The following is a 26,311-nucleotide window of genomic DNA, read 5'->3' on the forward strand; positions in this document are numbered from 1 at the left end:
CTGACCTCTCCCCAAGAATTGGGAAAGAAGGCAGACAAATGGGTCAGAACAAAGGTGAACATAAAAGTTCATTCAGGGTGTGACAAGGATGGCAAGAAGGATGGTAAGTCTTCTGAGAAGGGTGAGGACAAAAGTAAACATTATGAGTCTTCATCAGGCCCACAAAAATGCTCTGGGGGTGGTGGGTCCAAATCCTCATCTAATAATCAACCTAAAAAGCTTTGGTGTTATTTGTCTAAAGTCAAAGGCCGTTGGGCAACTGATTCCAGTTGCCCAAAGAAAAACACCAAACCTCCCACCACCACAACCCCTGCTGCAAATTCTAGTGCCCCTAGTAATAGCAGTGGTGGTGGGAAATCTACTACTAATAGCCAATCCAAGGGTGTAGCTGGGCTCACTATTGGCAATGTCGTTGGGGATGGTCTTGTTGGGGAGACCACAGAGGCTGTTTTAGTCTCTGATGGTTGCATTGATTTTGCCACCTTTGTTGCTTGTCCCCTTAATATGGATAAGTCCAAGCAACTTCTCCTAATAAATGGTGTTGAGCCCAAAGAGCTAGATATGAAGCGGTGCAGAGGGCTACTGTCGCAAAATGGGAAGGCAAGCTCTTACCCCCTCCAATTTTGGACAGCTGGACCCTAGGACAGTCTGGGTTGGATGGGTCCACCACCTGTGTTCCAGGGAGCATGCTCGTCATCAGGAGAGGAGTCCCAGAGAACCAGTCGTCGTCTTGGAAGGAGCCTGCAGGAGCAAGGATGTGACTCTGTCACTCCACTGGAGATTCCTTTGGTTCTTCTGGTGCAGGGTGAAGACAGGGAGTCCTCAGAGTGTGCACACATTGGAAACTGTTGCAAATGCTGGCTGGAGCTGAAGTTGCAGGTCACAGGAGTCATCCAGGATACTTTGTTGCAGTTACAGCAGTTCCTGGAGCAGTCTGTGGTTGAGCCGACGCTCAGAAGCTGAAGCAGAGGATGCCGAGGATTCCTGGAGGAGTCTTGCAAGCTGAATCTGAAGAGGAACCCACAGGAGAGACCCTAAATAACGCTGAGAAGGAGATTGGCTACCTACCCAGCTATGGACCTATCAGGAGGGGTCTCTGACGTCACCTGCTGGCACTGGTCACTCAGAGATCTCCAGAGTGTCCCCACACCTTGGAAAACAAGATGGCTAAGGCCAGGGACACACTGGAGGAGCTCTGGGCACCACCCCTGGGGTGGTGATGGGCAGGGGAGCAGTCACTCCCCTTTCCTTTGTCCAGTTTCACGCTAGAGCAGGGACTGGGGGTCCCTGTACAGGTGTAGACTGGCTTATGTAAGGAGGGCACCATCTGTGCCCTTCAAAGCATTTCCAGAGACTCTGGGAGGCTAAGCCTCCCAAGCCTGTAACATCTATTTCCAAAGGGAGAGGTTTGTAACACCCTCTTCCCAAAGGAAATGTTTTGTGCTGTCTTTCTGGGACTGAGCTGCTCCGACCCCAGGAGGGCAAAACCCTGTCTGTGAGGAGGCAGCAGCTGTAGTTGCAGTGCAAGGCTCAGAGAGCTGGTTTTGGCAGTACTGGGGGTCCATAGTGGGGCCCCCATGATGCATGGGATTGCCCCCCCCAATTCCAAATTTGAACTGTGGGGTCAATTCCATAATCTTAGACACCTTACATGGCCATATTCGGAGTTACCCTTGTGAAGCTACATATAGGTATTGACCTATATGTAGTGCACGCGTGTAAAGGTATTGCTGCACTCACGATGTCCAGGGAATTGTCCATGGACAGCGTGGGGGCACCTTTGCTAGTGGAAGGGTGCCCTCACACGTAGTAATTTTGCACCTAGCCTTCAGTAAAAGAAGGTTAGACATATAGGTGACTTATAAGTTACTTAAGTGCAGTGAAATGGCTGTGAAATAGTGTGTGCACTATTTCACGCAGGCTGCAGAGGCAGTCTTGAAGAAGGGTTTCTCTTAGCTCCTTATGGGTGGCAAAAGAAATGCTGTAGCCCATAAGGATCACCTGGAACCCCAATGCCCTGGGTACCTAGGTACCATATACTAGGGACTTATAAGGGGGGGTGTCCAGTGTGCCAATTGGAATTGGGATATGAAGTCACTAAACCATAGTGACTAATTTGGAAGCAGAGAGAGCATAAGCACTGCAGGTCTGGTTAGCGGAACATCCGTGACACAGTTAAGCACTACTGACAATACACACATTAGGCCACAAATTATGAGCACTGGGGTCCTGACCAGCAGAAACCCATTGAGACAGGCAAAACATACTGACAAACAGGTGGAAATTGGGGGTAACATGCCAAGAAAAATTGTATTTTCCTACACACACACCCACAATGAGGGACAATAAGGCTAACCTTGCCCAGATGAGTCTTCATTGTCTAAGTGGAAATATCTGGAGACTCCATCTGCATTGGAGTGGGTACTCCCAGGTCTATGTTCCACTGTAAAGTCCATCCCCTGTAGGGAACTGGACCACCTCAGCAATTCAGGGTTTTCACCTTTCATCTGTTTTAGCCATAAGAGAGGTTTGTGGTCTGTCTGAACAATGAAGTGACTCTCAAATAAGTATGGTCTCAGCTTCTTCAGGGCCCAGATCACAGCAAAGGCCTCCCTCTCTAAGGCAGAACAAAGCTTTTCTCGAAGGGTCAACCTCCTACTGATAGCAAACATGCTGATCCTGGTCCTGTGAGTGAAGTTGTTCTAACACTGCCCCAACCCACAGTTCAGAAGCATCTGTCTGGACAATTAATTTTTTGGAGTAATTTGGGCTTTTTTGGACAGGTGCAGTACACATAGCCTGCTTAAGTTCCTCAACTGCTTTCTGACAGGTAGCTGTCCACAATACCTGTTTAGGCATCGTTTTGGAAGTAAGGTCATTAAGAGGGGCAACAATGGAGCCCTATGTCTTAATGAACCTCCTGTAATACCCAGTGAGACCTAAGAAGGCTCTGACCTGAGTCTGAGTAGTAGGGGGAGCCCAGTCCATAATTGTCTGGATCTTCCCCTGTAGTGGTTCAATCTGTTCTCCATTTACCAGGTGGCCCAGATAAACCACTTTCACCTGCCCTATCTGGCACTTTGAAGCCTTGATAGTGAGGCCTGCCTTTTGCAAGGCCTCTAAAACTTTCCGTAGGTGGACCAGGTGGACATCCAAGATGGAGCTAAATACAGCAATGTCATCTAAGGATGCTGCACTAAATTCTTTTAAACCTTGGAGGACTTTATTCACCAGCCTCTGGAAAGTGTTCTGGAGTGTCCTTGGGGCCACAAGCTCCAATACCCACACCTTCTGCCCTGGGTGGTACTCTGTCAGGACAGCCTTGTGGTCATGCCATTGCTTTTGAAGCTGTTGGCTGGCCTGAAGGTTTTTAGTTGCCTTTTTCATGTACTCAGCCATTCTGGATATTAGGCCAAGTACATAGTCCACAATGTTTTGTTTAGGGGGCTTCAATGGTTGCTCCCACCCTTCTTTCACAAGAGCAAGGGGACCCCTATCAGGGTGACCAAAGAGGAGTTCAAAGGGGCTGCAGTGGTCCTTAATGGGATTGCTACCGGGTACCTTGTAGCATGGTCCACTACCACAAGGATGAATCTATTGCCAGAAGCTGTTGGAGAGTCAAGGGGGGCAACAATATCAGCCCCTACCCTCTCAAAGGGCACGCCAACCACTGGCAGTGGGATTAAGCGGGCCTTTGGGGTTCCACCAGTCTTGCCTCTGGCTTGGCAGGTCACACAGGAGTGACAAAACTCCTTAGTGTCCTCTGACATATGTGGCCAGTAAAAATGAGGAACAGGTTTGTCCCATGTTTTACTTTGCCCCAAATGTCCAGCCAAGGGAACATCATGTGCCAGAGTGAGGAGGAATTTCCTATACTGTAAAGGGATGACCAGTCTCCTGGTGGCATCAGGCTTAGGGTCCCTTGCCTCAGTAAAGAGGAGATTATTCTCCCAGTAAAATCTGTGGGCATCATTGATATCCCCATTTTGCTGTTTGACAGCTTGTTGTCTGAGACCCTCTAGCGTGGGAAAGGTCTGCTGTGCCACACTCAGTTCCTCCCCAGCAGGCCCCCCTGCACCCAAGAGCTCAACTGTCAGCTTCAAGCTTCTCTAGTATAGGTTCTGCACAGGGAGTTGACTCCTCATCAAAAGGGGAATCATCTGGAGAGGGAGGGATAGTGAACAAGGGTTTGCCCCTCCTACCCCTAGTTTTGGGAGCACTTGGTCCATTGTTCCAGGATTCATGTTTCCCTGTCCTCTTTGCTTCTTGGCCTGAGCCCTGGTAAGGGCAAAGATATGCCCTGGAATACCCAGCATTAATCCATGGGCTTCCAACTCCACTTCAGCCCAAGCCAAAGTCTCCAAATAATTTCCTAAGTGACACTCTACAGGTAAGTCAGTGGATACCACAACCTTCTTTGGACCAGTAACCCCAGCCCCCCAGTTGAGATTCACAACAGCCATAGGGTGGCTAACTGTTTTTATGGACGTCTGTCACGTGCTACTGATGACCAAGTAGGTGTTGCTCAGGGGTTACCAGTTTCTCCATCGCCATAGTGACACTGGCACCTATGTCCCTGTAGGCCTCAACCTGAACACCATTTATTGGGGTAGTTGCTTGTACTCATCCATATTAAGGGGACAAGCAACTAAGGTGGCACGTTCAATGTCACCATAAGAGATTAAAACAGCCTCAGTGGTCTCCCTAACTAGACCAACCCCCACTACATTCCCAAAAGTGAGCCCAGCTACACCCTTTGATTGGCTATTAGTAGTGTTTTTCCCACCAACACTGCTATTACTAGTGGCACTAGTAGAAGCAGTGGGGGCTGTGGTAGTGGGAGGCTTGGTGTTTCTCCTGGGACAAGTGGGGTCACTTGCCCAATGGCCTTTATTCTTACATAAATATCACCAAGGCTTTTTCTGCTGATTTGAAGAGGATTAGGACTGACCTCCCCAGATGATTTTTGTGGGCCTGATGAAGACTCTGAAGTTTTCTTTTTCCTCTGTCCCCATCCTTGTTATGAGTCTTACCATCCTTCTTCTTGCTGTCCTTGTCACCCCCTGTATGAGCCTTTCTGCTCACCCTTGTTCTGACTCCTTTGTCTGCCTTCTTTCCCAATTCTTGGGGAGAGGTCATATCTGAGTCCACAAGATACTGATGTAACAAATCAGACACACAATTGTTCAATATATGCTGTCTCAGAATTAAGTTATACAGGCTTTCATAGTAAGTCACCTTACTGCCATTTAACCAACCTTCTAGGGCCTTCACTGAACAGTCTACAAAGTCTATCCAATCCTGTGAAGATTCCTTTCTGGTCTCTCTGAACTTGATTCTATATTGTTCAGTGGTTAAGCCTAGACCATCCATGAGAGCACCTTTCAGAAAATGGTAGTTGTCTGAGTCATCCTCCTTGACAACAAGGAGTCTGTCTCTCCCTTTGCAAGTGAAAGACAAACACAGGATAGCAGCCCACTGTGCTGAGGGACCCTCTGAACTTTACAGGCCCTCTCAAGTGCAGCAAACCACTTATAAATGTCATCCCCATCCTTGTAAAGGGGAAAAACCTTGTGCAGATTTCTGGAATCAAATGTATGTTCCCAAACACTGTAGTTCCTGAAATTACTGCTGCTGCCACCATGGGGTACTAACCCCAACCACTGCCTTTCCCTTTCCACAGCCAGGGATTCCCTCTATAAGGCCAACTGTTGCTGCTGTAGCCTCAGTCTGGCCTCTTCCAACCTCAGCTTTCTGAGTTCCCTATCTAGGGACTGGTCCTAAGGGATGGAGGTGTGTGGCACCGCTGAGACAGAAGTGACTTGGTGTAGGAGGCTGGCCTGGTTTGTAGTGGATACCTTGGGTACTTACACCAGGTCCAGTTATCCCTTATTAGTAGAGTGTAGTAGTGTGCTAGTAGCTTAGGCTGATAGAGGTAGCTATAGCAGAGCAGCCGAGGCTGAACTAGGAGACATGCAAAGCTCATGCAATACCACTTATATCATAAAGGTACTATATCATAAGAAAGACAATACTCATAGTTACTAAAAATAAAGGTATTTATTTTAGTGACAATGTGCCAAAAATATCTCAGTTGATATACTCCCTTAGGAGGTAAGTAAAATACACAAAATATACACAGATAACCAAAACAGGTAATTAAAACAGTCAGAAAGTAGTGCAAACACTGTAAAACACAATAGGATGCAATAGGCCTAGGGGCAACACAAACCATATACTAAGTAAGTGGAATGCGAACCACAAATGCACCCCTAGGCAAGTGTAGTATGTAGAGGGTCACATGGAGTGTAAGAAAACAGTAAGGGTGTAAAGGAGACCCCACCCTAGAACCCAGGAAAGCAGGAGTAAAGTACTACTATTTCCCCAAAAACACACTAAAGTCGTGATAAAGGATTTTGCAAGGACCACAACAGACTGCAAAGCACTGAAGATGGATTCCTGGACCTGAAGACCTGTAAAAGAAGGGGCCCAAGTCCAAGAGTCGCTAAAGTGTCCAGGGGAGCAAGAGCCCACTAAGCCCCAGATGAAGGTGCAAAATGACTGCCTCTGGTTGGAAGAAGATGCTGGTTTTGCACCAACAAAAGGAGGTAGGTGGTTCTGCTTTGTGCAGAAGATGTCCCATGGCGTGCTGGTGGATGCAGAGTTGTTTCCTCTGCAAAATACCGCAAACAAACCTTGCTACCTGCAAGAGTCCTGGTTCAAGAAAAAGGGTGCTGCAAGGGCCCAGGAAGAACCAGGATGTCGTCACTCAGGAGAGGAGCCAAAGGGGGGCCCTCAACAACGTAGACAGCCCACTCGAAGGAGGGAAGCACCCACAGAATTCCTTGAACACGGGTTAAAGAAGACTGAACACGGCAGTCGTCTCAACACTCCAAAGAGAGGTCCCACGACACCAGAGGTCAACTCGGGGAACTGAGCATCGCAGGACAGAGTAGTTGGAACCTAGGCTCAGCTGTGCATGCAGGATTTCTTGGAAATGTGCACAGAAGCCCTTGTAGCTGCAGATCACACAGTGCTCCGGATTACTGTCTAGGGAGGAGAGGCAAGGACTTACCTCCTCCAAATTCAGACAGTTGGACCACTGGACAGTCGGGGTCACTTGGGTCCACCACCTGTGTTCCAGGGGCCACGCTCATCAAGATTAGAGGGGACCCAGAGTACTGGTGAGGCTGTAGTTTGGTGCCTGCTGGAGCAGGGGGGAAGATTCCGTCGACCCACGGAAGATTTCTTCGTAGCTTCCAGTGCGGGGTGAAGGCAGGCAGCCCCCAGAGCATGCACCACCAGGAAACAGTCGAGAAAGCTGTCAGGATTAGGCGCTACAACGTCGCTGGTAGTCTTCTGGCTCTTCTGGTGCCTTCACACTTAGTAACTTTGCACCTAACCTTTACCAGGTAAAGGTTAGACCTATAGGTGACTTATAAGTTACTTAAGTGCAGTGTAAAATGGCTGTGAAATAACGTGGACGTTATTTCACTCAGGCTGCAGTGGCAGGCCTGTGTAAGAATTGTCAGAGCTCCCTATGGGTGGCAAAAGAAATGCTGCAGCCCATAGGGATCTCCTGGAACCCCAATACCCTGGGTACCTTAGTACCATATACTAGGGAATTATAAGGGTGTTCCAGTAAGCCAATGTAAATTGGTAAAATTGGTCACTAGCCTGTTAGTGACAATTTGAAGGAAATGAGAGAGCATAACCACTGAGGTTCTGATTAGCAGAGCCTCAGTGAGACAGTTAGTCACTACACAGGTAACACATTCAGGCACACTTATGAGCACTGGGGCCCTGGTGAACAGGGTCCCAGTGACACATACAACTAAAACAACATGTATACAGTGAAAAATGGGGGTAACATGCTAGGCAAGATGGTACTTTCCTACACCAAGCAAGACTGCAAGCAACAAACAATGGATTCCTGGACCTGAAAGCCTGTGGAGAAAGGAGACCAAGTCCAGAACACTAAGAAGAGTCCAAGAATAACAGGAGCCCCAGCCGACCTAGAAGAAGGTGCAAAAGTAGATTCTCCGGTCAGAAGAAAAGTACAGAAGAGCACCAAAGAAGATGGGTATGGGTTCCTGCTTGGTGCAGGAAATGTCCCACATTGAGTTGTTGGATGCAGGCTGTTTGCGTCACTGGATTCCACCAACAAGCCTTGGTTCAAGCAAGTACGCAGTTTGCGTCAAAAAGGAGCTGCCTGGACTCAGAAGGGATCTGGGGGGTCTCAACTCGGACTGAGGAGACAAAGGGGGCTCTCAGCACTTCAGGGAGCCCTCAGAAGACTAGGCAGCACCCACAGGGGTCCCAGAACATGGGGACAAAGAAGATGTAAAGTACGGTCGATGCAGCACTACACTGGAAGGTCCCATGCCGCTAGAGAACAACTCAGGGAGCTGTGCGTCGCAGGGTGGAGTGCTGGGGACCTGGACTACGCTGTGCACGAAGGATTCTTGGAAGAAGTGCACAGAAGCTGCAGAAGATGCAGTGCACAGGGATACTGTTGCAGCACGGACAGGCAAGCTCTTACCTCCACCCAATTAGGACAGCTAGACCTTTGGACAGTCTGTGTTACTTCGGTCCACCTGTGTTCCATGGAGCACGCTTGTCATTAGGAGAGGAGTCCCAGAGTACCGGTTGTCATAGCAGAATGGTGCCTGCAGAAGCAGGGAAGTGACTGTCACTCCACGGGAGATTCCTTTGGTTCTTCTGGTGCAGGGTGAAGGCAAGCAGTCCTCAGAGCGTGCACACCTTGAAAACTGTTGTAAATGCTGGCTGGAGCTGAAGTTGCAGGTCAAGGTGCCCCCACATTGTTCAGGGCCAATTCCCCGGACTTTGTGAGTGCGGGGACACCATTACACGCGTGCACTACATATAGGTCACTACCTATATGTAGCTTCACAATGGTAACTCCGAATATGGCCATGTAACATGTCTATGATCATGGAATTGCCCCCTCTATACCATCCTGGCATAGTTGGCACAATCCCATGATCCCAGTGGTCTGTAGCACAGACCCTGATACTGCCAAACTGCCTTTCCTGGGGTTTCACTGCAGCTGCTGCTGCTGCCAACCCCTCAGACAGGCATCTGCCCTCCTGGGGTCCAGCCAGGCCTGGCCCAGGATGGCAGAACAAAGGACTTCCTCTGAGAGAGGGTGTTACACCCTCTCCCTTTGGAAAATGGTGTGAAGGCAGGGGAGGAGTAGCCTCCCCCAGCCTCTGGAAATGCTTTCTTGGGCACAGATGTGCCCAATTCTGCATAAGCCAGTCTACACCGGTTCAGGGGACCCCTTAGCCCTGCTCTGGTGCGAAACTGGACAAAGGAAAGGGGAGTGACCACTCCCCTGACCTGCACCTCCCCTGGGAAGTGCCCAGAGCTCCTCCAGTGTGCTCCAGACCTCTGCCATCTTGGAAACAGAGGTGCTGCTGGCACACTGGACTGCTCTGAGTGGCCAGTGCCACCAGGTGACGTCAGAGACTCCTTCTGATAGGCTCCATCAGGTGTTAGTAGCCTATCCTCTCTCCTAGGTAGCCAAACCCTCTTTTTTAGGGTCTCTGTCTCTGGGGAAACTTTAGATAACGAATGCAAGAGCTCAGCCGAGTTCCTCTGCATCTCTCTCTTCACCTTCTGCCAAGGAATCGACTGCTGACCGCGCTGGAAGCCTGCAAACCTGCAACATAGTAGCAAAGACGACTACTGCAACTCTGTAACGCTGATCCTGCCGCCTTCTCGACTGTTTTCCTGGTGGTGCATGCTGTGGGGGTAGTCTGCCTCCTCTCCGCACTAGAAGCTCCGAAGAAATCTCCCGTGGGTCGACGGAATCTTCCCCCTGCAACCGCAGGCACCAAAAAGCTGCATTACCGGTCCCTTGGGTCTCCTCTCAGCACGACGAGCGAGGTCCCTCGAATCCAGCAACTCTGTCCAAGTGACTCCCACAGTCCAGTGACTCTTCAGTCCAAGTTTGGTGGAGGTAAGTCCTTGCCTCACCTCGCTAGACTGCATTGCTGGGAACCACGACTTTTGCAGCTACTCCGGCCCCTGTGCACTTCCGGCGGAAATCCTTTGTGCACAGCCAAGCCTGGGTCCACGGCACTCTAACCTGCATTGCACGACTTTCTAAGTTGGTCTCCGGCGACGTGGGACTCCTTTGTGTAACTTCGGGTGAGCACCGTTTCACGCATCCTCGTAGTACCTGTTTCTGGCACTTCTCCGGGTGCTACCTGCTGCTAAGAGGGCTCCTTGTCTTGCTCGACGTCCCCTCTACCTCCTGGTCCAATTTGCGACCTCCTGGTCCCTCCTGGGCCACAGCAGCATCCAAAAATGCTAACCGCACGATTTGCAGCTAGCAAGGCTTGTTGGCGTTCTTTCGGCGGGAAAACACTTCTGCACGACTCTCCACAGCGAGAGGGATCCGTCCACCAAAGGGGAAGTCTCTAGCCCTTTTCGTTCCTGCAGAAACCTCAGCTTCTTCTGTCCAGTAGAAGCTTCTTTGCACCCACAGCTGGCATTTCCTGGGCATCTGCCCATCTCCGACTTGCTTGTGACTTTTGGACTTGGTCCCCTTGTTCCACAGGTACCCAAGATTGGAAATCCATTGTTGTTGCATTGTTGGTTTGTGTCTTTCCTGCATTATTCCTCTAACACGACTTCTTTGTCCTTAGGGGAATTTTAGTGCACTTTGCACTCACTTTTCAGGGTCTTGGGGAGGGTTATTTTTCTAACTCTCACTATTTTCTAATAGTCCCAGCGACCCTCTACAAGGTCACATAGGTTTGGGGTCCATTCGTGGTTCGCATTCCACTTTTGGAGTATATGGTTTGTGTTGCCCCTATCCCTATGTGTCCCCATTGCATCCTATTGTAACTATACTTTGTTTACACTGTTTTCTAAGACTATACTGCATATTTTTGCTATTGTGTATATATATCTTGTGTATATTTCCTATCCTCTCACTGAGGGTACACTCTAAGATACTTTGGCATATTGTCATAAAAATAAAGTACCTTTATTTTTAGTATAACTGTGTATTGTGTTTTCTTATGATATTGTGCATATGACACTAAGTGGTACTGTAGTAGCTTCACACGTCTCCTAGTTCAGCCTAAGCTGCTCTGCTAAGCTACCATTATCTATCAGCCTAAGCTGCTAGACACCCTATACACTAATAAGGGATAACTGGGCCTGGTGCAAGGTGCAAGTACCCCTTGGTACTCACTACAAGCCAGTCCAGCCTCCTACACTTGGTTCTTGCAAAATTCTTTAGCACGACTTGTAGTGTGTCCTGAGGAAACTTGCTGTACTCTACTCCCTGCTTTCCTGGGCTCTGGGGTGGAGTAATTTACTTGCCTTTGGTGTTTTCCTACACTCCCAGCGCCCCTCTACACACTACCCTTGCCTAGGGGGGAATTTGACATTCGCATTCCACTATTTTAGTATATGATTTGTGTTGCCCCTAGGCCCATTGCAATCTATTGTATTTTCTACTGTATGCACTAATCTGACTGTTTACTTACCTGATTTTGGTTACTAGTGTATATATTGTGTATAATACTTAACTCCAGAAGTATTGCCTCTAAGATATTTTTTGCCTTGTGTCACTAAAATAAAGAACCTTTATTTTCGGTAACACGGAGTATTGTCTTTTATTGTGTATAAGTACTGTTTGACTCTAGTGGTATTGCAGGAGCTTTGCATTTCTCCTAGTTCAGCCTAAGCTGCTGTGCTCTAGCGACCTCTAGACAGCCTAAGCTGCTAAAACACTGCCTACATTTCACTAATAAGGGATAACTGAACCTGGTATAAGGTGTAAGTACCTTAGGTACCTACAACAAACCAGGCCAGCCTCCTACAGTATTGCTTATGTTTCTTTAGCCGCGTTGCATCGATCTTCCAGTCGCGATGCAGGTGGAGCGTTTATTTCAGCTGCAAAGCTGACAGCTTGTCATTTATCAGCCGTGCCATGGCAGGTGCTTTGAAAATTTGCCTGCACATCGGTCTGTTCGTGGATTTTCAGTCCTTGTCTGCCAGCTTCCTTTCAAGGGCCCAGGAACTGGATAGGGCACCACTTGGCAGGACTGGAGTCTCAGCAGAGAGTCCAAGTGCTGGCAGGGGAAGTCTTTGGCCCTAAGACTTCAACAACAGGAGGCAAGCTCAGATCAAGCCCTTGGAGATTCTTCTCAAGCAGGAATGCCCAACAAAGTCCAGTCTGTGTTCTTTCACAGGCAGAAGCAGCAACTGCAAGATAGCCCAACAAAGCACAGTCACGGGCAGGAGCAGCACTTCTCCTGGCTCTTCATCTCTTCTCATTGGCAGAGGTTCCTCTTCATTCTAGAAATGAACTGATTTTCAGGGGTTTTGGGTCCTCTTTATACTCCTTTCTGCCTTTGAAGTATGCCTACTTCAAAGAGAAGTCTCTGATATATTCAAAATCCTGCCTTGCCCATGACAGGCGCCAGACAACACCTTGGGTTTTGTAAGAAAGTACCATCTTTCTTGGGAATTTACCCCCAAGTTCTGCCTGATTGTCAGTGTGTTTTGACTGTCACTGAAATCATGCTAGCCAGGACCCCAGTGCTTATGGTTTGTGGCCTGCTTGCCAGTGCACTTGCACTATTTTCTAAATTGTCACTGGAGTACTGCTAATCAGTGCTCATGCTCTCTGTTTCTAAATTTGTCACTATAGTCTAGTGACTCCATATTTTACTCCAAATTGGTATACTGGACCCCTTCTTATAAGTCCCTAGTATATGGTACCTAGGTACCCAGGGCATTGGGTCCCGGGAGATCCTTATGGGCTGCAGCATTTCTTTTGCTACCCATAAGGAGCTCATACAAACACTTCTTCAGAACTGCCATTGCAGCCTGAGTGAAATAGTGTAAGCACTATTTTACATCCATTTTCACTGCACCGGGTCACTTATAAGTCACCTATCTATCTAACCTTCAGACCCTGAGGGCTAGGTGCATAGTACCTGTGTGTGAGGGCACACCTGCACTAGCAGGGGTGCCCCTACGTCATCCTGGCCCATTTTCCCAGACTTCGTGAGTATAAGTGTACACTACATATAGGTCAATACATATATATGTGTAGGAAGGTAGCCTCTTTCTAGCCTTGTTACCCCACTTTTGGCCTGTTTGTGAGTATATGTCAGGGTGTTTTTTTACTGTCTCACTGGGATTCTGCTAGCCAGGGCCCAGAGCTCATAGTGAAAACCCTATGTTGTCAGTATATTTGATATGTTACTGGGATCCTGCTAGCCAGGACCCCAGTGCTAATACGTTTGTGGCCTATATGTGTTCCCTGTGTGGTGCCTAACTGTATCACTGAGGCTCTGCTAACCAGAACCTCAGTGTTTATGCTCTCTCTGCTTTTAAAGTTGTCACTGCATGCTAGTGACTAATTTTACCAATTCTGATTGGCACACTGGAACACCCTTATAATTCCCTAGTATATGGTACCTAGGTACCCAGGATATTGGGGTTCCAGGAGATCCCTATGAGCTGCGGCATTTATTTTGCCACCCATAGGGATCTCAGACAATTCTTACACAGGACTGCCACTGCACTGAGTGCGGGGACACCATTACACGTGTGCACTACATATAGGTCAATACCTATATGTAGCGTCACAATGGTAACTCCGAACATGGCCATGTAACATGTCTAGGATCATGGAATTGTCACCCCAATACCATTCTGGTATTGTGGGGGACAATTCCATGCATCTCCGGGTCTCCACCATAGGGCCCGGGCACTGTCAAACTAACTTTCCGGGGTCTCCTATGCAGCTACTGCTGCTGCCACCCCTCAGACCGGTTTCTGCCTCCCGGGGCCTGGGCAGCCTGGTCCCAGGAAGGCAGAACAAAGGATTTCCTCTGGGAGAGGGTGTTAAGACCCTGGGAGGAGTAGCCTCTCCTGGCCTCTGGAAATGCTTTGGAGGGCACAGATGGTGTCCTCCTTGCATAAGCCAGTCTACACCGGTTCAGGGATCCCCCCAGCCCTGCTCTGGCGCGAAACTGGACAAAGGAAAGGGGAGTGACCACTCCCCTGACCAGCACCTGCTAGGGGAGGTGCCCAGAGCTCCTCCAGTGTGTCCCAGGCCTCTGCCATCTTGGATGCAGAGGTGTGAGGGCACAATGGACAGCTCTGAGTGGCCAGTGCCAGCAGGTGACGTCAGAGACCCCTCCTGATAGGTGCTTACCTTTCTCTGTAGCCAATCCTCCTCTGTGGGCTATTTAGGGTCTTTCCTGTGGGTATCTCACCAGATAACGAATGCAAGAGCTCACCAGCGTTCCTCTGTGTGAGAAGGTAGCCTCTTTCTACCCTTGTTACCCCCACTTTTGGCCTGTTTGTGAGTGTATGTCAGGGTGTTTGTCACTGTTTTCACTGTCTCACTGGGATCCTGATAGCCAGGCCTCAGTGCTCATAGTGAAAACACCATGTTTTCAGTATGGTTGTTATGTGTCACTGGGATCCTGCTAGTCAGGACCCCAGTGCTCATAGGTTTGTGGCCTATATGTATGTGTCACTAGGACCCTGTCACACAGGGCCCCAGTGCTCATAGGTGTGCATGTATATGTTCCCTGTGTGGTGCCTAACTGTCTCACTGAGGCTCTGCTAACCAGAACCTCAGTGGTTATGCTCTCTCATTACTTTCAAATTGTCACTAACAGGCTAGTGACCAATTTTACCAATTTACATTGGCTTACTGGAACACCCTTATAATTCCCTAGTATATGGTACTGAGGTACCCAGGGTATTGGGGTTCCAGGAGATCCCTATGGGCTGCAGCATTTCTTTGGCCACCCATAGGGAGCTCTGACAATTCTTACACAGGCCTGCCACTGCAGCCTGAGTGAAATAACGTCCACGTTATTTCACAGCCATTTTACACTGCACTTAAGTAACTTATAAGTCACCTATATGTCTAACCTTTACCTGGTAAAGGTTAGGTGCAAAGTTACTTAGTGTGAGGGCACCCTGGCACTAGCCAAGGTGCCCCCACATTGTTCAGAGCCAATTCACTGAACTTTGTGAGTGCGGGGACACCATTACACGCGTGCACTACATATAGGTCACTACCTATATGTAGCTTCACCATGGTAACTCCGAATATGGCCATGTAACATGTCTATGATCATGGAATTGCCCCCTCTATGCCATCCTGGCATTGTTGGTACAATTCCATGATCCCAGTGGTCTGTAGCACAGACCCTGGTACTGCCAGACTGCCCTTCCTGGGGTTTCTCTGCAGCTGCTGCTGCTGCCAACCCCTCAGACAGGCATCTGCCCTCCTGGGGTCCAGCCAGGCCTGGCCCAGGATGGCAGAACAAAGAACTTCCTCTGAGAGAGGGTGTGACACCCTCTCCCTTTGGAAAATAGTGTGAAGGCAGGGGAGGAGTAGCCTCCCCCAGCCTCTGGAAATGCTTTGTTGGGCACAGATGTGCCCAATTCTGCATAAGCCAGTCTACACCGGTTCAGGGACCCCTTAGCCCCTGCTCTGGCGCGAAACTGGACAAAGGAAAGGGGAGTGACCACTCCCCTGACCTGCACCTCCCCTGGGAGGTGTCCAGAGCTCCTCCAGTGTGCTCCAGACCTCTGCCATCTTGGAAACAGAGGTGCTGCTGGCACACTGGACTGCTCTGAGTGGCCAGTGCCACCAGGTGACGTCAGAGACTCCTTGTGATAGGCTCCTTCAGGTGTTAGTAGCCTTTCCTCTCTCCTAGGTAGCCAAACCCTCTTTTCTGGCTATTTAGGGTCTCTGTCTCTGGGGAAACTTTAGATAACGAATGCATGAGCTCAGCCGAGTTCCTCTGCATCTCCCTCTTCACCTACTGATAAGGAATCGACCGCTGACCGCGCTGGAAGCCTGCAAACCTGCAACATAGTAGCAAAGACGACTACTTCAACTCTGTAACGCTGATCCTGCCGCCTTCTCGACTGTTTTCCTGCTTGTGCATGCTGTGGGGGTAGTCTGCCTCCTCTCTGCACCAGAAGCTCCGAAGAAATCTCCCGTGGGTCGACGGAATCTTCCCCCTGCAACCGCAGGCACCAAAAAGCTGCATTACCGGTCCCTTGGGTCTCCTCTCAGCACGACGAGCGAGGTCCCTCGAATCCAGCGACACCGTCCAAGTGACCCCCACAGTCCAGTGACTCTTCAGCCCGAGTTTGGTGGAGGTAAGTCCTTGCCTCACCTCGCTGGGCTGCATTGCTGGGAACCGCGACTTTGCAAGCTTCTCCGGCCCCTGTGCACTTCCGGCGGAAATCCTTCGTGCACAGCCAAGCCTGGGCCCACGGCACTCTAACCTGCATTGCACGACTTTCTAAGTTGGTCTCCGGCGACGTGGGACTCCTTTGTGCAACTTCGGCGAGCACCGTTTCACGCATCCTCGTAGTGCCTGTTTCTGGCACTTCTCCGGGTGCTACCTGCTTCAGTGAGGGCTCTTTGTCTTGCTCGACGTCCCCTCTCTCTGCAGGTCCAATTTGCGACCTCCTGGTCCCTCCTGGGCCCCAGCAGCGTCCAAAAACGCCAAACGCACGATTTGCATGTAGCAAGGCTTGTTGGCGTCCATCCGGCGGGAAAACACTTCTGCACGACTCTCCAAGGCGTGGGGGATCCATCCTCCAAAGGGGAAGTCTCTAGCCCTTGTCGTTCCTGCAGTATTCACAGTTCTTCAGCCTAGTAAGAGCTTCTTTGCACCAACCGCTGGCATTTCTTGGGCATCTGCCCATCTCCAAGCTGCTTGTGACTTTTGGACTTGGTCCCCTTGTTCCACAGGTACCCTCAGTCGGGAATCCATCGTTGTTGCATTGCTGATTTGTGTTTTCCTTGCATTTTCCCTCTAACACGACTATTTTGTCCTTAGGGGAACTTTAGTGCACTTTGCACTCACTTTTCAGGGTCTTGGGGAGGGTTATTTTGCTAACTCTCACTATTTTCTAATAGTCCCAGCGACCCTCTACAAGGTCACATAGGTTTGGGGTCCATTCGTGGTTCGCATTCCACTTCTAGAGTATATGGTTTGTGTTGCCCCTATCCCTATGTTTCCCCATTGCATCCTATTGTAACTATACATTGTTTGCACTGTTTTCTAAGACTATACTGCATATTTTTGCTATTGTGTGTATATATCTTGTGTATATTTCCTATCCTCTCACTGAGGGTACACTCTAAGATACTTTGGCATATTGTCATAAAAATAAAGTACCTTTATTTTTAGTATAACTGTGTATTGTGTTTTCTTATGATATTGTGCATATGACACTAAGTGGTACTGTAGTAGCTTCACACGTCTCCTAGTTCAGCCTGAGCTGCTTTGCTAAGCTACCATTATCTATCAGCCTAAGCTGCTAGACACCCTATACACTAATAAGGGATAACTGGGCCTGGTGCAAGGTGCAAGTACCCCTTGGTACTCACTACAAGCCAGTCCAGCCTCCTACACTCTGCACTTCCCTCTTTGAGTTCTGCCAAGTATCGACCGCTGACTGCTCCAGGACACCTGCATAACCGCAACAAAGTAGCAAGAAGACTACCAGCAACATTGTAGTGCCTCACCCTGCCGGCTTTCTCAACTGTTTCCTGAGGGTACATGCTCTGAGGGCTGTCTGCCTTCACCCTGCACTGAAAGCCAAGAAGAAATCTCAAATGGGTCGACTGAATCTTCCCCCTGCTAATGCAGGCACCAAACTTCTACATCACCGGTCCTCTGGGTCCCCTTTCATCCTGACGAGCGTGGTCCCTGGAACACTGGAGCATGGTCCATGTGTCTTTGACAGTTCAGTGGCCCTTCTGTCCAAATTTGGTGGAGGTAAGTCCTTGCCTTCCCACGCCAGACAGTAATCCTGTGTACTGCATGAACTGCAGCTGCTCTGGCTTCTGTGCACTTTTGCAAGACTTCCTTTGTGCACAGCCTAGCCCAGGTCCCCAGCACTCCGTCCTGCATTGCCCAACTCGCTGAGTTGGACTCTGACTTCGTGGGACCCTCTTTTGTGGCTCTGAGTCAACCGTTGTCCTCAGATCTTCTAAGTGCCTGTTCAGGTGCTTCTGCGGGAGCTGCCTGCTTCTGCATGGGCTGTCTGTGTTGCTGAGCGCCCCCTCTGTCTCTACCTCCAAGGGGCGACCTCCTGGTCTCTCCTGGGCCCTAGCAGCATCCAAAATCCTCAAACGCGACTCTTGCAGTTAGCAAGGCTTGTTTGCGGTCTTTCTGCGTGGAAACAACTCTGCATCCTCCAGCACGCCGTGGGACATCTTCTGACCTAAGGAGATGTTCCTGGCACCTTCCGTTGTTGCAGAATCTTCGGCTTCTTCCACCCGGAGGCACCCCTTTTGCACCTTTATCTGGGACTTAGTGGGCTCCTGCCCCCCTCCCCCGGACACTTGCGTGACTCTTGGACTTGGTCCCCTTCCTTTACAGGTCCTCAGGTCCAGGAATCCATCTTCAGTGTTTTGCAGTTAGTTGTTGTCCTTGTAGAATCCCCTATCTCGACTTTACTGTCTTTCTGGGGTAGTAGGGTAACTTTACTCCTACTTTTCAGGGTCTTGGGGTGAGGTATCTTGGAACAAAGTATCCAAGACGGCTACTGCAACTCTAACTCCAGCTCCTGCCAGCAACTGCAACAGTTTTCAGGTTGTGCACGCTCCGAGGACTGACTGCCTTCCTCCTGCACTAGAAGAACTGAAGTTATCTCTCAGGAAGTTACAGTCACCTCCCTGCTTCAGCAGGCACCTCTCTGCAGTAACAACCGGTACTCTGGGTCCCCTCTCCTGATGATGAGCATGGATCCTGGAACACAGGTGGTGGACCAAAGCAATCCCGACTGTCCAAATTTGGTGGAGGTCAGAGTTTGTCTTCCCGTGCCAGACAGTACCTTTGTGCACCACGTGTTTTGCAGCTTCTCGGGTTTCTGTGTGCTTCTCTAAGAAATCCTATGTGCACAACCTAGCCCAGGTCCCCAGCACTCTATCCTTTGACTCTCAGCTCCCTGAGTTGTTCTCTGGTGGCGTGGGTTCCCTTTGTGTAGTGCTGCAACAACCGCCATTTGCAACTCCTTTGTCTCCGTGTTCTGGGAGTCCTGTGGCTGCTGCCTGGTCTTCTGAGGGCTCTCTGAAGTGCTGAGAGCCCTCTCTGTCTTCTCCATCCGAGTTGAAAACCCTAGTTCCCTCCTGGGCCCAGGCAGCGCCTTCTCCCGCCAAACGCGTCTCTTGCATGAGCCAAGGCCTGTTGGTGGAATCCAATGACGAAAACCAGCCTGCAATCATGTACTCGACGTGGAACATCTGCACCAAATAGGAACCCGCAGCCGTCTTCCTTGGTGCATCTCTAACTGTTTCTTTCAACTGGAGTGTGAGAAAGTAGCCTCTTTTTAGCCTTGTTACCCCCACTTTTGGCCTGTTTGTGAGTATATGTCAGTGTGTTTTCACTGTCTCAGTGGGATCCTGCTAGCCAGTGCCCACGGCTCATAATGAAAACCCTATGTTGTCAGTATGTTTGTTATGTGTCACTGGGACCCTGCTAGCCAGGACCCCAGTGCTCATAAGTTTGTGGCCTATATGTGTTCCCTGTGTGATGCCTAAGTGTCTCACTGAGGCTCTGCTAACCAGAACCTCCGTGGTTATGCTTTCTCTGCTTTCCAAATTTGTCACTAACGGGCTAGTGACTAAATTTACCAATTCACATTGGCATACTGGTACACCCATATAATTCCCTAGTATATGGTACTGAGGTACCCAGGGTATTGGGGTTCCAGGAGATCCCTATGGGCTGCAGCATTTCTTTTGCCACCCATAGGGAGCTCTGACAATTCTTACACAGGCCTGCCATTGCAGCCTGCGTGAAATAATTCCATGTTTTTTCACAGCCATTTACCACTGCACTTAAGTAACTTATAAGTCACCTATATGTCTATCCTTCACCTGGTGAGGGTTGGGTGCAAAGTTACTTAGTGTGTGGGCACCCTGCCACTAGCCAAGGTGCCCCCACATCGTTCAGGGCAAATTTCCCGGACTTTCTGAGTGCGGGGCACCATTACACACATGCACTGTACATAGGTCACTACCTATGTACAGCATCACAATGGTAACTCCGAACATGGCTATGTAACATGTCTAAGATCATGGAATTGTCACTCCCCAATTCCATTCTGGCATTGGGGGGACAATTCCATGATCCCCCGGGTCTCTAGCACAGAACCCAGGTACTGCCAAACTGCCTTTCCAGGGTCTCCACTGCAGCTACTGCTGCTGCCAACCCCTCAGACAGGTTTCTGCCCTCCTGGGGTCCAGGCAGCCCTGGCCCAGGAAGGCAGAACAAAGGATTTCCTCTAAGAGAGGGTGTAACACCCTCTCCCTTTGGAAATAGGTGTCAGGGCTGGAAAGGAGTAGCCTCCCCCAGCCTCTGGAAATGCTTTGATGGGCACAGATGGTGGCCATCTCTGCATAAGCCAGTCTACACCGGTTTAGGGATTCCCCAGCCCTGCTCTGGCACGAAACTGGACAAAGGAAAGGGGAGTGACCACTCCCCTGACCTGCACCTCCCAGGGGAGGTGCCCAGAGCTCCTCCAGGGTGTCCCAGACCTCTGCCATCTTGGAAACAGAGGTGTTTGTGGCACACTTGACTCTGAGTGGCCAGTGCCAGCAGGTGACGTCAGAGGCTCCTTCTGATAGGCTCTTACCTCTCTTGGTAGGCAATCCTCCTTCCTTGGTAGCCAAACCTCCTTTTCTGGCTATTTAGGGTCTCTGCTTTGGGGAATTTGTCAGATAACGGATGCAAGGGCTCATCAGAGTTCCTCTGCATCTCCCTCTTCACCTTCTACCAAAAGGATCGACCGCTGACTGCTCAGGATGCCTGCAAAACCGCAACAAAGTAGCAAGACGACTACTAGCAACCTTGTATTGCCTCATCCTGTCGGCTTTCTCAACTGTTTCCAGGTGGTGCATGCTCTGGGGGTAGCCTTCCTCCTCTCTGCACCAGGAGCTCTGAAGAAATCTCCGTGGGTCGACGGAATCTTCCCCCTGCAACCGCAGGCACCAAAAGACTGCATCACTGGTCCTCTGGGTCCCCTCTCAGCACGACGAGTGTGGTCCCTGGAACTCAGCACATCTGTCCAAGTGACTCCCACAGTCCAGTGACTCTTCAGTCCAAGTTTGGTAAAGGTAAGTCCTTGCCTCCCCACGCTAGACTGCATTGCTGGGTACCACGTGATTTGCAGCTGCTCCGGCTCCTGTGCACTCTTACAGGATTTCCTTCGTGCACAGCCAAGCCTGGGTCCCCGACACTCCAACTTGCAGTGCACAACCTTCTGAGTTGTCCTCCGGCGTCGTGGGACTCCCTTTTGTGACTTCGCGTGGACTCCGGTTCACTCTTCTTCCAAGTGCCTGTTCAGGTACTTCTGTGGGTGCTGCCTGCTTCTGTGAGGGCTCCCTGAGTTGCTGGGCGCCCCCCTCTGTCTCCTCCTCCAAGTGGCGACATCCTGGTCCTTCCTGGGCCACAGAGCACCCAAAAACCTCTACTGCGACCCTTGCAGCTAGCAAGGCTTGTTTGCAGTCTTTCTGTGTGGGAACACCTCTGCAAGCTTTATCGCGACGTGGGACATCCATCCTCCAAAGGAGAAGTTCCTAGCTCTCTTCTTTCTTGCAGAACTCCAAGCTTCTTCCAACATGTGGCAGCTTCCTTGCACCCTCAGCTGGCATTTCCTGGGCTCCTGCCCACTCTTGACACTGTCGCGACTATTGGACTTGGTCCCCTTGTCGAACAGGTACTCAGGTCCGGAAATCCACTGTTGTTGCATTGCGGGTGGTTGTTCTTCCTGCAGAATCCCCCTATCATGACTTCTGTGCTCTCTGGGGATAGTAGGTGCACTTTACACCTACCTTTCAGGGTCTTGGGGTGGGCTATTTTTCTAACCCTCACTGTTTTCTTACAGTCCCAGCGACCCTCTACAAGCTCACATAGGTTTGGGGTCCATTCGTGGTTCGCATTCCACTTTTGGAGTATATGGTTTGTGTTGCCCCTATACCTATGTGCTCCTATTGCAATCTACTGTAATTTTACACTGCTTGCATTACCTTTCTTGCTTTTACCTGCATAATTTTGGTTTGTGTACATATATCTTGTGTATATATCGTATCCTCATACTGAGGGTGTAGGAAAGTACCATCTTGCCTGGCATGTTACCCCCATTTTTCACTGTATATATGTTGTTTTAGTTGTATGTGTCACTGGAACCCTGCCAGCCAGGGCCCCAGTGCTCATAAGTGTGCCTGAATGTGTTACCTGTGTTATGACTAACTGTCTCACTGAGGCTCTGCTATCCAGAACCTCAGTGGTTATGCTCTCTCATTTCTTTCCAAATTGTCACTAACAGGCTAATGACCAATTTCACCAATTTACATTGGCATACTGGAACACCCTTATAATTCCCTAGTATATGGTACTGAGGTACCCAGGGTATTGGGGTTCCAGGAGATCCCTATGGGCTGCAGCATTTCTTTTGCCACCCATAGGGAGCTCTGACAATTCTTACACAGGCCTGCCACTGCAGCCTGAGTGAAATAACGTCCAAGTTATTTCACAGCCATTTACCACTGCACTTAAGTAACTTATAAGTCACCTATATGTCTAAACTTTACCTGGTAAAGGTTAGGTGCAAAGTTACTTAGTGTGTGGGCACCCTGGCACTAGCCAAGGTGCCCCCACATTGTTCAGGGCAAATTCCCCGGACTTTGTGAGTGCGGGGACACCATCACACGCGTGCACTACACATAGGTCACTACCTATGTGTAGCTTCACAATGGTAACTCCGAATATGGCCATGTAACATGTCTAAGATCATGGAATTTCCCCCTCTATGCCATCCTGGCATAATTGGCACAATCCCATGATCCCACGGGTCTGTAGCACAGACCCTGGTACTGCCAAACTGCCTTTTCAGGGGTTTCACTGCAGCTGCTGCCAACCCCTCAGACAGGTTTCTGCCCTCCTGGGGTCCAGCCAGGCTTGCCCCAGGATGGCAGAACAAAGGACTTCCTCAGAGAGAGGGTGTTACACCCTCTCCCTTTGGAAAAAGGTGTTAAGGCAGGGAAGGAGTAGCTTCCCCCATCCTCTGGAAATGCTTTCATGGGCACAGATGGTGCCCATTTCTGCATAAGCCAGTCTACACCGGTTCAGGGACCCCTCAGACCTGCTCTGGTGCGAAACTGGACAAAGGAAAGGGGAGTGACCACTCCCCTGACCTGCACCTCCCCTGGGAGGTGCCCAGAGCTCCTCCAGTGTGATCCAGACCTCTGCCATCTTGGAAACAGAGGTGCTGCTGGCACACTGGACTGCTCTGAGTGGCCAGGGCCAGCAGGTGACGTCAGAGACTCCTTCTGATAGGCTCCTTCAGGTGTTGCTAGCCTATCCTCTCTCCTAAGTAGCCAAACCCTCTTTTCTGGCTATTTAGTGTCTCTGCTTTGGGGAATTCCTTAGATAACGAATGCAAGAGCTCATCAGAGTTCCTCTGCATCTCTCTCTTCACCTTCTGCCAAGGAATCGACTGCTGACCGCGCTGGAAGCCTGCAAAACTGCAACAAAGTAGCAAAGACGACTACTGCAACTCTGTAACGCTGATCCTGCTGCCTTCTCGACTGTTTTCCTGGTGGTGCATGCTGTGGGGGTAGTCTGCCTCCTCTCTGCACTAGAAGCTCCGAAGAAATCTCCCGTGGGTCGACGGAATCCTCCCCCTGCTACCGCAGGCACCAAAGAACTGCATCACTGGTCCCCTGGGTCTCCTCTCAGCACGACGAGCGAGGTCCCTTGAATCCAGAAACTCTGTCCAAGTGACTCCCACAGTCCAGTGACTCTTCAGTCCAAGTTTGGTGGAGGTAAGTCCTTGCCTCCCCACGCCAGACTGCATTGCTGGGAACTGCGTCGCTTGCAGCTACTCCGGCCTCTGTGCACTTCCGGCGGAAATCCTTTGTGCACAGCCAAGCCTGGGTCCACGGCACTCTAAGCTGCATTGCACGACTTTCTAAGTTGTCCTCTGGCGGCATGGGACTCCTTTGTGCAACTTCGGGTGAGCACCGTTTCACTCCTCTTCGTAGTGCCTGTTCCGGCACTTCTGCGGGTGCTGCCTGCTTCTGAGAGGGCTCCTTGTCCTGCTGGACGCCCCCTCTGTCCCCTGACGCAATTGGCGACATCCTGGCCCCTCCTGGGCCACAGCAGCATCCAAAAACCCTAACCGCACGATTTGCAGCTAGCAAGGCTTGTTGGCGGTCTTTCTTCAGGAAAACACTTCTGCACGACTCTCCACGGCGTGGGGCATCCATCCTCCAAAGGGGAAGTTTCTAGCCCTTGTCGTTCCTACAGAATCCTCAGCTTCTACTGTCCAGTAGCAGCTTCTTTGCACCCACAGCTGGCATTTCCTGGGCATCTGCCCATCTCCGACTTGCTTGTGACTTTTGGAATTGGTCCCCTTGTTCCACAGGTACCCTCGTTTGGAAATCCATCGTTGTTGCATTGCTGGTTTGTGTCTTTCCTGCAGAATTCCCCTATCACGACTTCTGTGCTCTTTGGGGAACTTTAGTGCACTTTGCACTCACTTTTCAGGGTCTTGGGGTGGGCTATTTTTCTAACCCTCACTGTTTTCTTACAGTCCCAGCGACCCTCTACAAGGTCACATAGGTTTGGGGTCCACTCGTGGTTCGCATTCCACTTTTGGAGTATATGGTTTGTGTTGCCCCTATCCCTATGTGTCCCCATTGCATCCTATTGTAACTATACATTGTTTGCACTGTTTTCTAAGACTATACTGCATATTTTTGGTATTGTGTACATATATCTTGTGTATATTTGCTATCCTCATACTGAGGGTACTCACTGAGATACTTTGGCATATTGTCATAAAAATAAAGTACCTTTATTTTTAGTATATCTGTGTATTGTGTTTTCTTATGATATTGTGCAAGTGACACTAGTGGTACTGTAGGAGCTTCACTCGTCTCCTAGTTCAGCCTAAGCTGCTCTGCTAAGCTACCATTATCAGCCTACGCTGCTAGAAACATCTCTTCTACACTAATAAGGGATAACTGGACATGGCACAAGGTGTAAGGACCTCTGGTACCCACTGCAAGCCAGGCCAGCCTCCTATATTGGAGGTTTCACTTTTGCACCTCCATCCGGGTTAGCAGGGGCTTCTGTCTCCCTGGACTCTTCCGCAGTCTTGGACTGGGTCTCCTCTCTCTGCAGTTCTTCAGGTCCAGGAATACATCGTTGGTGTCTTGCAGTCTTGCTTGGTTTTGCATTATTCTTTATCATGACTCCTAGTGTGTTCTGAGGAAACTTGCTGTACTTTACTACTGCTTTCCTGGGCTCTGGGGTGGGGTACTTGACTTACCTTTGGTGTTTTCTTATACTCCTTGTGCCCCTCTACACACTGCTCTTGCCTAGTGGGAATCCGACATTCACATTCCACTATTTTAGTATATGGTTTGTGTTCCTTCCCCAGGTCCATTGTAACCTATGGTGTTTTGCACTATTTGCACTAATCTGATAGAGACTTCTAGTTGCAGATTCCTTACCTTAGAATTTCCCCCAGGCGTCAGACTAGATCCGGAGATTTTTCTTCCAGCAATACCCTTGCCGTCAGTAAGTGGCGTTGGCAGACTCCGCAGGCGTCATTGGTGTAGTCGCCGTGATGACGTCTGGAGTAGTACATAGACGCCGCCTCAGCGCAGTGACTTCAGTTCTTTTCTTTCCGCGCCACACGTTGTTTCAGAGAGAGCCACCCCGGTCTCTTTTTGACCGAATTTGACCCTTTTGTCAACTTTTCTAGTGAGCTTTTGGTGCTTCGAGGATGTCCCGAAGACCGATTTCAAGCTGTGCGAGGACTGTCGCCGCATGATGCTGGTGACAGATCCGCATCGGGTTTCTTTGTGGTGTCTTGAGCGACCACGACCTGAAGTTGTGCTCAGAGTCCTGGCCCATGCACCCAAAGGGCTTGAGGGAGCGGTCCCTCAAACTCATGGCGGCCCGGCGCCAGACTCCATGTAGGTCTCGATCGAGAGGAAGGTCTCGAGACCCTTTGCAGAGCCATCACCACCCGTCCTCAAAATCTTCGAGTGCAGGTAAGAAGAAGAAGTCGTTGTTGAAAAGATCCCATCGCTCTCTGACTTCACCCTGTCGCTCGGCAAACGCGACGTGGGAGGAGCACCTACGCTCATGGCCTCCGTCCTTGGAGCCTGCAACTGGGTCCGCTCCGTGATTCCCTGAGTTTCCAGGAGCCGGAGCAACCCCTGCTCAACTTAAGGAATTCTATG

The sequence above is a fragment of the Pleurodeles waltl genome, chromosome 10 (assembly GCF_031143425.1).
Source record: "Pleurodeles waltl isolate 20211129_DDA chromosome 10, aPleWal1.hap1.20221129, whole genome shotgun sequence".
In the NCBI taxonomy this organism is placed as follows: domain Eukaryota; kingdom Metazoa; phylum Chordata; class Amphibia; order Caudata; family Salamandridae; genus Pleurodeles; species Pleurodeles waltl.